Consider the following 14,760-nt stretch of genomic DNA (forward strand, 5'->3'; position numbering starts at 1 on the left):
ATTGAACATCAACATACAATGCTCAATTGTTAACTAAAATTCAATCACTCTCATGTATGCCCAAGTTAAATATTATCCTCATGAGTTTTCAAAGATTTTTCTATTTTGACGCCATCATATTCTATTTAGAAGACGACTTGTTTGATTACAATGACGCTTAGATGGTTAACCAGATCCTGATTTGAAACTTGACCAAGTCAGTTCTTTTCAATGGCTCACTCATGATGGCCAAATACTCGAATCCACTTAAAAGATTAATTGCCTACAAAAATCTTAACTCTTAACTCTGTTTGTTTATATAACGCAGAGAAGAAGGGTAGTTAAGTCAAGTAATGCAATTGCTCCTATTGTCTCGGATTCTCGGTAATGTCAAGAAGATCTCAAGAAGAACGTGAAGCAGGATATGGCGGTTTCTGGGATTGGGCATTTAAGTAATGCATAAATTGGGGGTCGAGATCCGATACGTGTTTAAAAATAATGTGATTTAAGATGGTCAAATGTGAGAATTGTGAAACTAAAAATTTAAGGCTAAATCTATGGTGCGCGAGATGTAGGTACGTCCTGACATCTCGGCCACTCATACCAAGGGGTGCGTGTGTATTTAATGACAAAAGTACTAATCTAACGGCCCATATGACCTGCGCATTATACGACCTGCGCACTAAAGACATGCTCAAAATTTAAATGTTCAACGTTCTTGGAAAATAAAAGCTATTTCATTTCCTCCAAATCCCGCAAAATAAATTTAGCAATAACTTCAAAACTCAAGATTTAAGAGCAGCATTTCAATACGACCATGCATGATGATGATGATGATGATACTGAAACAATATTTTGTACATCTAGAGACAGAAGTACTAAGAGTATCTTTAGGAGAGAAACTAATAAAATACCAAATTTTTGAACCAAACCAAACACCAAACCAAAAAAACACCAACCAATTTTAGGAGAAACATCAAATTTTTTACATCAAATGACGCGGTTTTGGATAAACCGCGCTATATAGTCCACGCGGTTTTCTCAACACCGCACACTGAAACCCATCTTTAAAGCCCAAGCTCACGCGGTTTTCTCAAAACCGTTCAATGTATCGCACATTAACTTTCTTATTTATTTTCTTTTCAAATCTCTCACGCGGTTTTGGCAAAACTGCACCAAAAAAACCCACTTAGAAGCTCAAGCCCATGCAGTGTTAGAAAAACCACGCGATTTTTCCAAAACCGAAAAACCCACGTGAGAGATTTGATACAGCAACTAAAAGCTGAAACCAAATTTTGGCCGATTTGGTGTTTTCATCAACATGTGACTCTCCTTAAGATGAAAAACACCAAATTTAGTGTTTGATACTAAAAAAGTATCTCACCTAAAAATGCTCTAAAAACTTAGTGCCTTTGGCCCAAGTATTTACATCTACTCAAAAAGATTTTTTTTGTTAACGAAAATGTGACCAGCTATCTGCATGTTGTAATGAAAAGAATCGTTTATAAAAAAAAAAATGTGTCAAGAGTTTTGTTTTTTGTATTTTTCACAGCCTTGTAAGCATTTGTGAAACTTAATTAGACATGCGTCATACTCAAATGAAAATCAACCATTTGAGTGTATTTTAAAAAAATAATAATAAATTTGTCAATTTGAGTTGGTATCAATAATCATCCCATTGATATCATTTTCAAGATAAATGTTAATATTGAATTGATATTTTTTTGTCTGGATATAAATATTTCACTTGTCAAAATAACAAAGTCAAGCTACTATATGTCTAGATATACTAGGGAAGTGACTCGAAGATTAGATGGTTAGAGCAAGTCCAATGGAAGTATATGAGCTGCTAAAGGCAAATATAACACCCCAACTACAAAAATGTCATTCAAATGGGGTTGCTAAAAGGGTCTTAAATTTGGAAGGAGTCAAAAACACAATTAAAGTTAAGACTTTCGCTAGCAACTGTCATAATAAGTTTCGGGAGACGTATGACATAGTTTATGCCGTCTGTTGGTTATTTATGTACAAATGGCAGAAACTATGTCGTCCGTACCTTCCAGACACTCAACACGATTTAGACTTAGCCAAATTTAACAAATTTTTCACTCACATGCATTTACTTGTCATCAAAGCCTCAACCCTCAACTCCTTAACCATCAATTCTTCAACCACCAACCTCATTTATTGTGTCAACTTTATAGACTACAAATTTATCAATTTTGTCTTCATTCACACTTTTTGAATTACTATTATCAACTTTGCAATATTTCTTTTTACATTCATTCTCAACTTTGCAACTTTTCTTCTCACATTCAAAATGGTTTATTCTTCTCGCTATATTGAATCAAGCTCTTCATCCGAAGATGATAAAATAATGAATAATGACGAGAACATGTTCATACCTATTTTATCGTTATTGTAAGACATGCACGAAGCTAATTGTGATCATTGAGGCTCGATCCCCGATAGAAAGTACATTTATCGTGATCGAATCGACTCTCACAATAGGATTATGAGGAATTATTTCATGTAATATCCGAAATATCCCCTTGATATCTTCTGTATGAGGTTTAGGATGCACCGCCATCTCTTTCTTCGAATCTTGAAAGTCGTCTCCAACCATGACAAGTATTTCACATACAAGGTTTATGGCATTAGAAAGTCATGTTTGATGAGTATGCAAAAGGTGGTTGCTTGTATATATAGGTGTAGTACAAATGCGTGGGATGAATACGTTCAAATAGCAAAAAGCACCCTTTTCAAAAACTTGAGCCATTTTTGTGATGCCATGTTGGAGGTCTTCAAGAAAGAATATTTTAGGGCTCCAAACGAATAAAACATTTAACGTCTACTTGCACAAGGTGAAAATCGTGGCTTCCCAGGTATGCTTGGAAGTTTGGATTGTATGCATTGGCAATGGAAAATATGTCCTACGACATGACAAGGTACACATATAGGACATCAGAAGAAATCTACAATCATTTCGGAAGTCATTGTCGATCAAGACTTGTGAATTTGGCACGCTTTTTTTGGTATGGTGGGTTTAAACAAAGACGTCAACGTGCTTCAACATTCTCACCTCTGTGACAATTTTATGCGTGGTGATGCTCCTCGTTGCATTTACACCGTGAATAGTCGCCAATACAAAATAAGTTTCTATCTAGCTGATGGGATTTATCCAAAATGGGCTACACTTGTACAACACAATCCCTCACCCAACAACTCAAATAGAGGGATTCTTTGCTAAGATACAATAAGTGTGTCGCAAAGATGTGGAGCGTGTATTTGGTGTCTTACAAGCTAGATAGAGGATAATCAAGAGGTTGGCGTGAATGTGGAGTAGGGATGACATTAATCGGATAATGAAGATGTGTATAATTTTACATAATATGATTGTCGAAGATAAATGAGAGATTGATATCGAAGATTGGCAAAATTGACATGGATTGGGAGCCACCAGTGCCATTGCATGTTGTCGGGAATTGAAATGAGGAAATTGTAAGAAGACTCAACACACCTCGTCACATTCAGAGCAGAGAAACTAATGGTCAATTAAGAGTTTACCTCATCAATCACCTTTAGCAATTTCATGCGGATCAAGGAATGTAGTATAAGTATTTATATGTTTGTAGTTTGAGCATTATCTATGTTTGTTCTATAGTTTAAGTATTATCTATGCTTGACTTTATGTTGTTTCAAGACAATTCAAATTAAATTCAAATTCAAATTCAAATTGAAATTGAACTTATAATATTGGAAATGAATTAACAACAACAATGGAAATGAAATAACTAAAACAACATTGAAATGAATCTAAGTAGTAGAAGCACCACCCCCACTAGAAGCACCATTTGGAGTTCCAAACGTTTCACTCTCTCTCCTTTGGCAAATTATATCCATTTTCATCGTCTTGAAGTATTCGGCAACTTCCGACTCAAGAGTAGAAGTATCTTGTGCTAATATTTTGTTGTATTTTTTTCACTTATTGAGCTCTATCATCTTCACCATATTGGGCGATATTCGTCATTTGTGCCGAATACTTCTCCATCATCTTGTAATTATCTCCTATTTTTTTCATTCTTTCTTTCTCACTCTTTGTTCTCGGTGGTCGTTTTTTCTTGGTTTCACTTTCACTTCCACCTCCACCTCCACTTCCATCCCTAACTTGTGTAGGAAATTGATCAATTGGAATGTCACCAAGAGTTGCCGACGGCGTTGTGGGTATTAAAAGCACGACTTCATCATCTACATCGAGAATGACGTTGGTTCGTCTTCTCGATATAGTTGTGGACTGACTCTCCAATTTTTCATTCCATTTTGGGCTATCATTGAGGACGACTCAACAATGCTTAAATTGAAAATGTGTGTTATGAGCCAACATATATGTTGTTTTTGCCTCGGCCAACCAATCTTGGATCGTTGTGTCATTTCTTGCGGTCCTCTCCGAATATAAAATAATTCCCGCCCACCGGTTGCAAGTTTTTTTGATGTGTCCAAATTGAGTGGACACCGAATTCTTACTTCTTTTGTTGTTTTCGCCAACTCTCTCTTGAAATTTCTCTAATATTCTCTCCCAATAGTGTGTGACTCGTTGCCATGCACTAACAATTGGATCTTCATTAACATATATCCATGTTTTGCAAAGAGCCTCATCTTCTTGAATTGAAAAATTGGTGAACCTTGTAGATTTATTTCCCTTTGATGTGGTTTCATGTTCATTTGGATCTATTGTTGTACTTGGAGTAGTGATTGTTGTAGTTAGAATAGATAGAAATTGTATGAGAATTGGGAGTAAATGGTGAGAGAATTATGTAAATTAGTTGCTATAAATTTACAATTTCAGAAAAACTAGCCGTTTGGGATGTCTGGACTAGACAGACGGCATAGTTTATGTCGCCCGTTACAATTTAACATACAAATGACAGAGTTGGCCGTCCATATCCTGAACTTAACAGCTGTTAAAAATTTCAATTGGACTGATTTTTCGAATTTAGACTGCCAAATTTAGCTGGTGCTACTAAAGAGCTTGTGGCACATTTTAGCAGCCCACTATAACTGCTCCCATTGAACTTGCTCAAAGAAAGTTTTCAGTAATTCTACACTGTCACAACAATTTGACAAAGTCCACCAACACACTGAGGTGGACGCTAACAAGTTATGTCCGCGTCAACAGATAATAACAGACCGTTTTGCTTATTATTAATCAAACCTCATCTCCTCTCAGTCTCTCACCAGACCGCTTCTCTCTGAAACAGTTTAACAACCAAGTAATGCTACACTGACTGACAGACCAACTAAATTAACCTACTATTTCAATCTACTGACGTGGTCAGAAGAGGTGGCAGCTCCACATCAGCGCTCACAATTTTAATAATACTGTCCCGTGAAAGTGAAAATGGCGAAGTCTCCCCAATATGTTTTTTCTAAACGAACATACAAACCGGAAAAGGAAACCAAACATATACAAAACGATGTCCATTAAAAAAAATTCATGTCGGAAATCTCGAACTCCATTAAAAAAAATTCACGTGAAAACCTTGATCTTGGAGACTAATGAAGTCAGTCTTTAGAGGTGTAAACTTGATGAGTCTGCAAGTATGAACTATTTAGAGAGGAAGTGTTGTGACATTCTCATTATTCTTCGTTGTTCTCCCATTCATGAGCAAGATTTGAATTAAGGTTGAACTGTTGAAGTATCCTACTATTCAAAATTTTAAAGATTGCAGCACTAGTATATATATTTCAATGCGTGCAGACAACTTGAGTACGTCTGCGTTGTCGATTTACAGTTAATATCCATTATCTCCATCGCAGAATAAGATACAATTTCTCACCTTTCTAACATTTTGACATGGCTATAACATGAACTTGTTATTACAAGGATTAAGGGGCTTGATCTTTCAAAACTGATATGGCGAACATTAAGAAGAGACAAACTTTTTACAAAGAAATAAGGAAGAAGAGAGGAAGTTATAGGTTGTATTTGCAAAATTATACAATATTGAGTACCACTTTTTGCAAATTATAGTTCTTGATACTTCCTCCCAGTAATAATTAGCTGTGCTGAATCGGATGTCAGGACAATAGCAATACTTGGAGTCTTGGACAAACAAGTAACAACCATCCTACTATCTAACAAGTTTTAAGTTTTGAGGTTTTCGCAAATTGAGAATCCAGTTTTATTATGATTTTAGTTTCGATAGAGATTTTGCATGGTCGAGCGAACAATTCGCCATTTAAGATTATAGGTCTTCCGAGGCCTTTAATGGAGCTTTTTGTTTTGTATCTGTTTTAGGAAGAAGAATAGATGGAGAATAAAGAGCCAAAGAGCTAGGAGAGAGGAGAGAGAGAGAGATATATATATATATTATCTTTTTTTGTCTATTTTTCGCTGATGTGGATATGACATGTCATCTTCCACCTAAGAGTATCTTTAGGTGAGATACGGTCCTAACATCAAACACCAAATTTCCTTTCCTGTTAAGAAGAGACACATATGGATGAAAACACAAAAAAAAATACTAAACCAAACACTAAATCGGCTAAAATTTGGTTCCAGCTTTTGGTGCGGTATCAAATCTCTCTCGCGATTTTTCAAAAAATACATGGTTTTTTGAACACCGCATGAGCCTGGGCTAGAGTGTATACTTCAATCACGCAGTTTTGCGAAAACCGTGCGAGAAATTTGGAAAAAGAAAAAATAAAAAAGTTGATGTGCGACACATCGCGCAGTTTCTTGAAAACTGCATGGGCTTCGGTTTTTAAGATGAGCTTCAGTGGTGCGGTTTTGAGAAAGTCTCATGGGTTATATGGCATGGTTTATCTAAAAACCGCCATTTGATGTCGAATATTTGATATTTTTCTTAAAATTGGTTGGTGTTTTTTTTGGTTTGGTGTTTGATTTGGTTCAAAAACTTTGGTATTTTTTTGGTTTCTCTGCTAAATGCCTAAATATGCTTTAATTGGTTGAATGTTTCAATTTGTTGTGTCACTGTAGAATAGGTTGAAATCTTTCGCTATATATATATATAGAGTGATTATCTGGCAATGCAAATAAGTAATAAGCCACAGTGTAAGATATGACACTTAACTAATACTAACTTATCCAATCAGATTACGTGCAAATGACTATTAAAGTATGGTTAGATATAGATTAGGTTAATGAGTTCAAACACTTTCTCATCACATGAAAAGATCCCCTTGATTTTGTTGATTAAGATAATTTAATATGAGATCATGAACTAAAATTATTAGTTTAATACATCACTTACCAATTACCATCAAAGCCACAGTCAGTCTGGGATTCATCTACAAGCTTGACTCTTCTCTTATTAATAAAGTAAAATCTTCCCCACTGATCACCATATGTCAAATGATGCCTCAAACAATTAATTATGTATCAACAAAAAATAAAAATATCATCCATCCGACCATAGCATATGATATGATGCAAGTCACTATCTAGGCCTTGGCTTTATGGAACAAATTATATTGATGATAACGTAGAAAATAATCTTGATTCCACAAGGTAGAGCGTATTTGCGAATTACTCCACTCAAACCTTCAAAAAAATATCCTATGGTCGATGAGCTCACACTTCATGAGAATATGTACGTACTGAGTACTGACCTTTTGACATTGAGATTGACATATTACGATGATGGTTTGGCTTTAGATCTAGAAAAATATTATCTATACTTTAGTGGCGATCATTTTCATCCAAATGCTGAAAAATAGGATGGTTTAAGTTTTGGCAACCCTCCATGTCCATCTTAATAATTATACTGCACCAACATCATTTCACGGTGAAAATCATTTTTGGATTATGATGGATGTAAACAATGCACTTCATTTTTGGATTATGATGGATGTAAACAATGCACTTTTTATGAGCAGATTTAAGTTGTTGGAATATATATGGTGGTACAATTTACAAAAGAGATGTAAGATATATTCGTTCTTTAATATGATGCCAAAGATATGCAGGCTGAAAATTTTGGCTTGTTTATACGGAACCCATGTTTATATGATTAAAGAAAAAAGAAATTAGTGATTTCGTCCTATATAGAATCTTGATTGAGAACCCACTACAAAACAACAAATCTCAACAAAATGCGGATAATTCTTCATAAAATTTTCCAAGTCCCAAACGCTCAAAAATGATATAGTGACAGGTCTCCGTTTATTGGCTTAAATTTTAGAGTTTAAGTAGTTATAACTGGATATTGTGTAACACTTGTTGGATGCTAATTGATGCAGGACCGCGCGCATGCAGGATTGCAGGTTCTTGCAAATAACCATTGCTTTTTTCGTTTCTTGTTTCTAACAAGTATTGATTCAATAGAAGAAATAATCTCCCAAAGACAATATATATATTAGACGAGTGTGGTTGAAATCGAATACCCTGACCGGCGGACAAGTGACAACAATCAAGCGCTTAAGGCAGTACGAGGAATTGAGCACCAGTATGTGCACTGCTTCATGGTCCACCATAGTACCAATAGCTCTTTCAAAATTATCTGGTTTCGAATTCGAAATAGCCCAGATGTATGATCAGACCAATTCAGTGGAATAATTGAACAAACTTTCAGTGAATTGTCCTCAACAAGGACATCTTGGTAAACTTAATCAAGTATGGAAGTAAACAAAACAGATTCATAAAAATAATAAACGTGCAGGCCATGAGCCCATGCCCGGACCAGAGGGAGCTAAAAACTGCAGTAGATGAGCTGACATTAATATGGTGTGCACGTGTTCGTTCTACCTTCCTTTCTTCTCCCTGCCTCTGATTCATTGAACACAACCATACAGACCCTCAAGCCACTGTTTCATTTTCTTTTCTTCATTTTACTTTTCGGAATATTTCGTTACCAGTTTGCTGCACCGAAAAATCGATAGAATAATAGGTACACAGTGTCCATACTCCATATGAGTACATGACTTGAAATTCATGGTTAGTGGTATAGGTGTCATTCTTTTTGGTTGTTTCTGTGCACATTGATTATTGGATCGGACTTCGGTCATTTAAAAGAATCCCGGTATTTCCGTGAGTGGTAAATGCGTCCATGGATTTGTTGTCCAGTTTTTTTGCGCCTATTGGTTTATTTCCTTTGGAATTGGATTTTATTGTCCATATACCAAGAACATTTTCAGCACTCCCACTCAATCACCAAGCAGAAAGTCAACAATGGCGAAAGAGCAGCTGCTGTGATAGCAAAGCCCAATACAGTTTGCTTAATAACAAATTCACAATAACAAAGAATTTTTGTCGGTTTTTTTGTTTTTTTTTTCTTTACTAATAAGCCAAATTAGTAACGAATTTTTGGTGGAAGGAAGAAAAAAAAATTAAAAAGAATCGGTCACTTCGTCCACATGACACTTTTGTTAGGATATATATCAAGTTTCCTATCATATAATTACGTTATAGGAAACTTCCCATTGAATGGTATCAATCCCTTATTCTTCTCCTAGAATTATGGGAATTACTTGTAACAATTAGTCTATATAAACTCGTGTAATGGTTACAGTAAATATACAAGAAATAATACTCTTACATGGTATCGATAGGTATCGATCCACTCTACAAACCCTAGCCCATCTTCTTCGTTCTTTTCCTTTCGCCTCACACACTATGTCTACACCAAAACGCACCAATGAGAACGAGTAATGGTTATCGTGAAATATTATCCTTGTTAACCCCTCGAACGCTTAGATGGCACGAACTACATTGAGTGGTCCTTAAATGCTCTAATAAACTTCGGTAGGCCGGAAGCTACTGGGGATTCATCTCGAACTAAGGTCGCTCCAAATCGACACTTCCTCCCCTCGAATATGAGGTTTGGGAGGACGACAACCGTATGATTAAATCATGGTTGCTTGATGCCATGACTAAGGATATCGATCCTTGTTTCTCGATTATCCAACGCAAAGGAAATATGGGATAATTTGTTAAGCTCACCTACTCAATCGGTCAAGATGCTTCCAAAGCATACCAATTGCATTGTGAGGTATTATCTATTCACAAAATAGTGGCAATGTTATTCAATATTTTGGGAAGTTATGCAAATTATGGCAGAATATGATGTCATTGATGATCAGATATGGAGTGTCCCAATCGATATTGGGCAATATACATCCAAAGTCAATTCCCAACGAAAGTGTATGCCTTTCTTCTTTGGTTTAGACTCTTACTTGGATGGGGTTCGCGATCGGCGTTCTTTCCATCCCTCTCCCAAATCTTCAAACGACTTATGTCATGATATGTGTTTGAAGCCAACCGCATGATGCTATGATGGGCGCGGCACTGGTGGATAGCGTCGCTATGGTCGCCGTAGAAATTTATCTCGGCCTGACTTGAAGAAAGGAGGGCGCAAATGTAGCCATTGTAATGGAGATAATCACGTTATTGCAACATGTTTCAAACTCCATGGCTACCCGGACTGGCATCCTAAGGGTAAGAAGGTATCTGGTACAAGTTCTACTTTCAAACATGCTGTTAGGTTCCTCCAACCCTTCAACCGAGTGAACCTTCTGCAGGTTTGGTGGCATCAACTGGTATGTCCAAATCTGTTATTAGTTTTTCTACTTGTACTACGTCTAGCGATTGGATAATTGACACAGGTGCTACTAATCATATGACATGCAACTCATCTAACTTTAGCCAATTATTTGCTTCTCATTCTAAACATGCCATTACTACTGCCAATGGCGCTTCAGTACCAATTGTTGGTATCGGTACAGTTATTTTACCTACTTCATTACCTATCTCTGATGTTCTATATGTTCCTTCTCTTGCATGCAATTTGCTCGGTAAATAAATTTATCCAAGCTTATAATTGTGTTGGCTTGTTCTTTCCTACTCAATCGCTTTTTTTAACTTCCATACCAAGGAGAGGATTGGCAAAGGGTAAGTCGCGTGATGGATTGTACTATCCGGAAGGTGATGCTCCACCAATTAATAAAAGCTTGGCACATGCGATAAGTTCACGTAAATTGGAAGACAATATAGAGCAAATATGGTCGTGGCATAAGAGATTAGGTCATCCGTCACTTGGTTATCTTCTTCGGCGCTTTTCCTTCATTATTTATTGGTCGTAATATTTGGATATGGTTTGTGAAACTTGTGCTCACGAAAAGCCATCGTACTCATTTTCCTTCATCAACAACTAGAAGTATAACTCCTTTTTATTGATACATTCAGATGTGGGGGGGCCATCTCCGGTATCTACCCCCAATCGATTAAAATGGTCCGTTTCATTTGTGGATGATTACACTAGAATGACTTGGGTATATTTGATGAAACATAAAAGTGATGTCCGTATGATATTTCAACGCTTTTATCAAATGATACTCACACAATTTGGTATATATCCACAAAGTTGTTCGCGACCGATAATGGAGATGAATTCTTTAAGCAAGAATTGACTGATTTTATGCATTCTAATGGAATCATTCATCATACTTCATGTCCAGAATCTCCTCAACAAAACGGTACTGCAGAACGGAAGAATCGCCACCTTCTAGAAATTTCTCGATCCTTATTGATTGGAGGTAATACTCCAAAATACTTATGGGGGGAAGCCCTTAGTACTGCTGTGTATTTGATGAATAGAACACCATCTAGTGTTCTGTCTTTTAGACGACCTTTAGATGTCTTTGCGTAACAACCGTACTCTTCCACCTCATGTTCGTTTGCCTCCACGGATTTTTGGATGCGTAGTTTATGTGCACTTATCCTCCAAACATCGCACTAAACTTGATTCACGAGCTATACGATGTACCTTTGTTGGATATGGAACAACTCAGAAAGGATATAGATGTTACGATCCCATTACTCACAAATTTTATATCTCTATGGATGTTGTATTCCATGAATCCGAATTGTATTACTCCACCAAAGAAACCTGCACCGCACGGAATTTCGGAACTTTGATCCCAAACGGTGTTGAGAATACTCTAGAAGGTGTTCCAGAAGTCAGTATTGCCGGTATTGAGAGTGGCCCTAGTGGGGAGAATACTCCAGAAGACAGTATTGCCGCTGTTGACCATGCTACTTGATCTACCACCGATAGTCCAATCCATCATGCAACTTCATCACCACCGCCTCTTCGCATTACATGAGGTATCTCTTTTCTCCTTCAACTCAACATATTTTAAATTCTCACTACACCCTTCCACCACGCATACTAATCGAGGTATACCACTGCTTCAATATGAACCCCGACCCCAAAGCCAAGATCAAATATAATACCCAATAGGTAATCATGTTTCCTCATGCAAACTCTCGAACTCATATGCATCTTATGTGTGTCAATTATCATCTGTCGCTACACCTAGTACATTGCAGGAAGCTTTGATAGATACTCAATGGACAAAGGCTATGGATGAGGAAATGGATGCTCTTAAAAGAAATGGCACTTGGGATCTTGTTGCTTTACCATATGGAAAAAGATCGGTTGGTTGCCGATGGATATTTACCATCAAACACAAAGCGATGGTACTATTGAAAGATTTAAAGCTCGCTTGGTGGCAAAAAGGATATACTCAATCATATGGTGTGGATTATCAAGATACATTTGCACCTGTGGCTAAGCTCAATACAAAGGCGAAGTTCTCTTATCCTTGGGCTGTTAATAAAGATTGGCCTCTTCTACGGTTTGACGTTAAAAATGCTTTCTTACATGGCAATTTTATCAAGATGTGTACATGGATCCTCCCGAATTTTGAATTCGAGAATACTTCATTAGTATGCAAGCTCGCAAGGCCTTGTATGGACTCAAGCAATCTCCACGGGCATGGTTTGGTCGATTCACACAATCTATGGTCAAGTTTGGGTACAAACAAAGCAATGCCGATCACACTTTGTTCTTGAAGCATAAAATGGTAAACTCACCGTGGTTGATCATATAATGGATGACATGATAGTCACAGTAATGATGTCGATAAAATTTCCCTTTGCCTACAATGTCATTTGACTTCCGAATTTGAGATGAAACAACTTGGCAATCTCAAGTATTTTCTCAAAATCGAGGTTGCCCGCCTCAAAGATGGTATATTTCTATCTCAAAGAAAGTACATCTTAGACTGTTGACCAAACAGGGTTTCTCGGTGCAAACCAAATAATACACCCATTGAATAGCACCACTCACTTTTCCATTGCTTGAGTGATCCAAGTAGAGACAAAGGACGCTACCAAAGACTTGTTGGGAGATTGATTTATTTGTCTCATACTTTCCCGATATTGCTTTATGCGGTAAGTACAAGAAGTAAATTTTATGCATGATCCACGCCCCACATATGGATGCCGTAGAGCGATTCTCGAGATACTTAAAGTCGACTCCGGGCAAAGGTCTATTATTCTCTAAACATGGACATTTGAATGTGGATGGATTTACAGATGCCGATTGGGCATGTTCCGTTGATAATCGAAGATCTACCTCTGGCTATCTAACTTTTGTTGGGGGGAACCTTGTGACTTGGAGGAGTAGGAAACAATCGGTAGTCTCGAGATCCAGTAGCGAATAATAATACCGATATGGCATTAGGAGTGTGTGAAGTTACTATGACCGAAAATATTACTAACCGAATTGGGATTTCCTCCTCTACAAGCAATGAATCTCTATCAGGATAACATCGCCCGCCATAGAAATTGCTTATAACCCCGCTCAACATGACGTAAATCCAAGCATGTAGATAGACAGCATTTTATAAAAGAGAATCTTGATGTTTGGCATAATTAGATTTCCCTTTGTCGGTCGACCAACAACTTGCGCATTCTCGACTAAAGCCGTGGCAACAAATGTGCTTACCGATTCTCATACACCCCGAATTTCGGCTGTAATCTGAAAAAACATTATTTGTCCCCTCGACTTTCGATCTCCGAGGTGTGACGACTTCCACTTCCAAAAGCCCATAAACCGCTTAAAATATGCGGATAATTAAAACCAATAAAAATTTTAACTTAAACAAAGTCCTCTTCATTATAAAACAATTTACAAATGAAAATGCAAATAATATTATCTCAACCGAAAATCTATATCACCTCAAGGGAAAACAAAACACAACCTCGAGATGATGCTAACGCAAACCACAAGCAAAGAACCAATCTTCTTCATCACTAAACCTCGCTAAAACTTATCAACTATGTTCATTGAATGAACACACCTGATAAGCAAACATGCAAATCGGGTCAAGATTATAAAAATGCCGGTGTGAGTAGCCCTAAAATACAACATATAATTATACATATACATACACAATCCATACTGCAGCTTAGTTCCTCCATCGAAGGCTTTTAACTTTCAACGACTAATACAACATCCTTAAGTTCAATAACTAAAGGCGGTAGTTCCTCCAATCGAGCGCTTTTAACTTCCCACTAACCACACAACAACCTATACTCATAATAAATAAGGCATGTAGTTCCTCCATCGAGGCAGGTTCTAATTAAACTATAACCACCAAGATATACAATCATCTATCTAAAGATACATCATTTACCAATATATTACCATAATTAGATTATTTCGGGCTTTTCTTGTGTCCCTAAAATCACGTCAGATCTATGTCTTACCTAGTTTCACCGGGCTACCACAATCCACTATTCGGCTACGATTACCAACACATGGGTCACTAACATCTCATATATATACAACATCTTATATATCAACATCTTATATATCAACATCTTATATCTCAAGCCACTATTCGGCTACGATTGCCCAACACATGGGTCAATCAACATCTCATATATATCAACATCTTATATATCAACATCTT

The sequence above is a fragment of the Coptis chinensis genome, chromosome 1, assembly GCF_015680905.1.
Source record: "Coptis chinensis isolate HL-2020 chromosome 1, ASM1568090v1, whole genome shotgun sequence".
Taxonomy (NCBI): Eukaryota; Viridiplantae; Streptophyta; class Magnoliopsida; order Ranunculales; family Ranunculaceae; genus Coptis; species Coptis chinensis.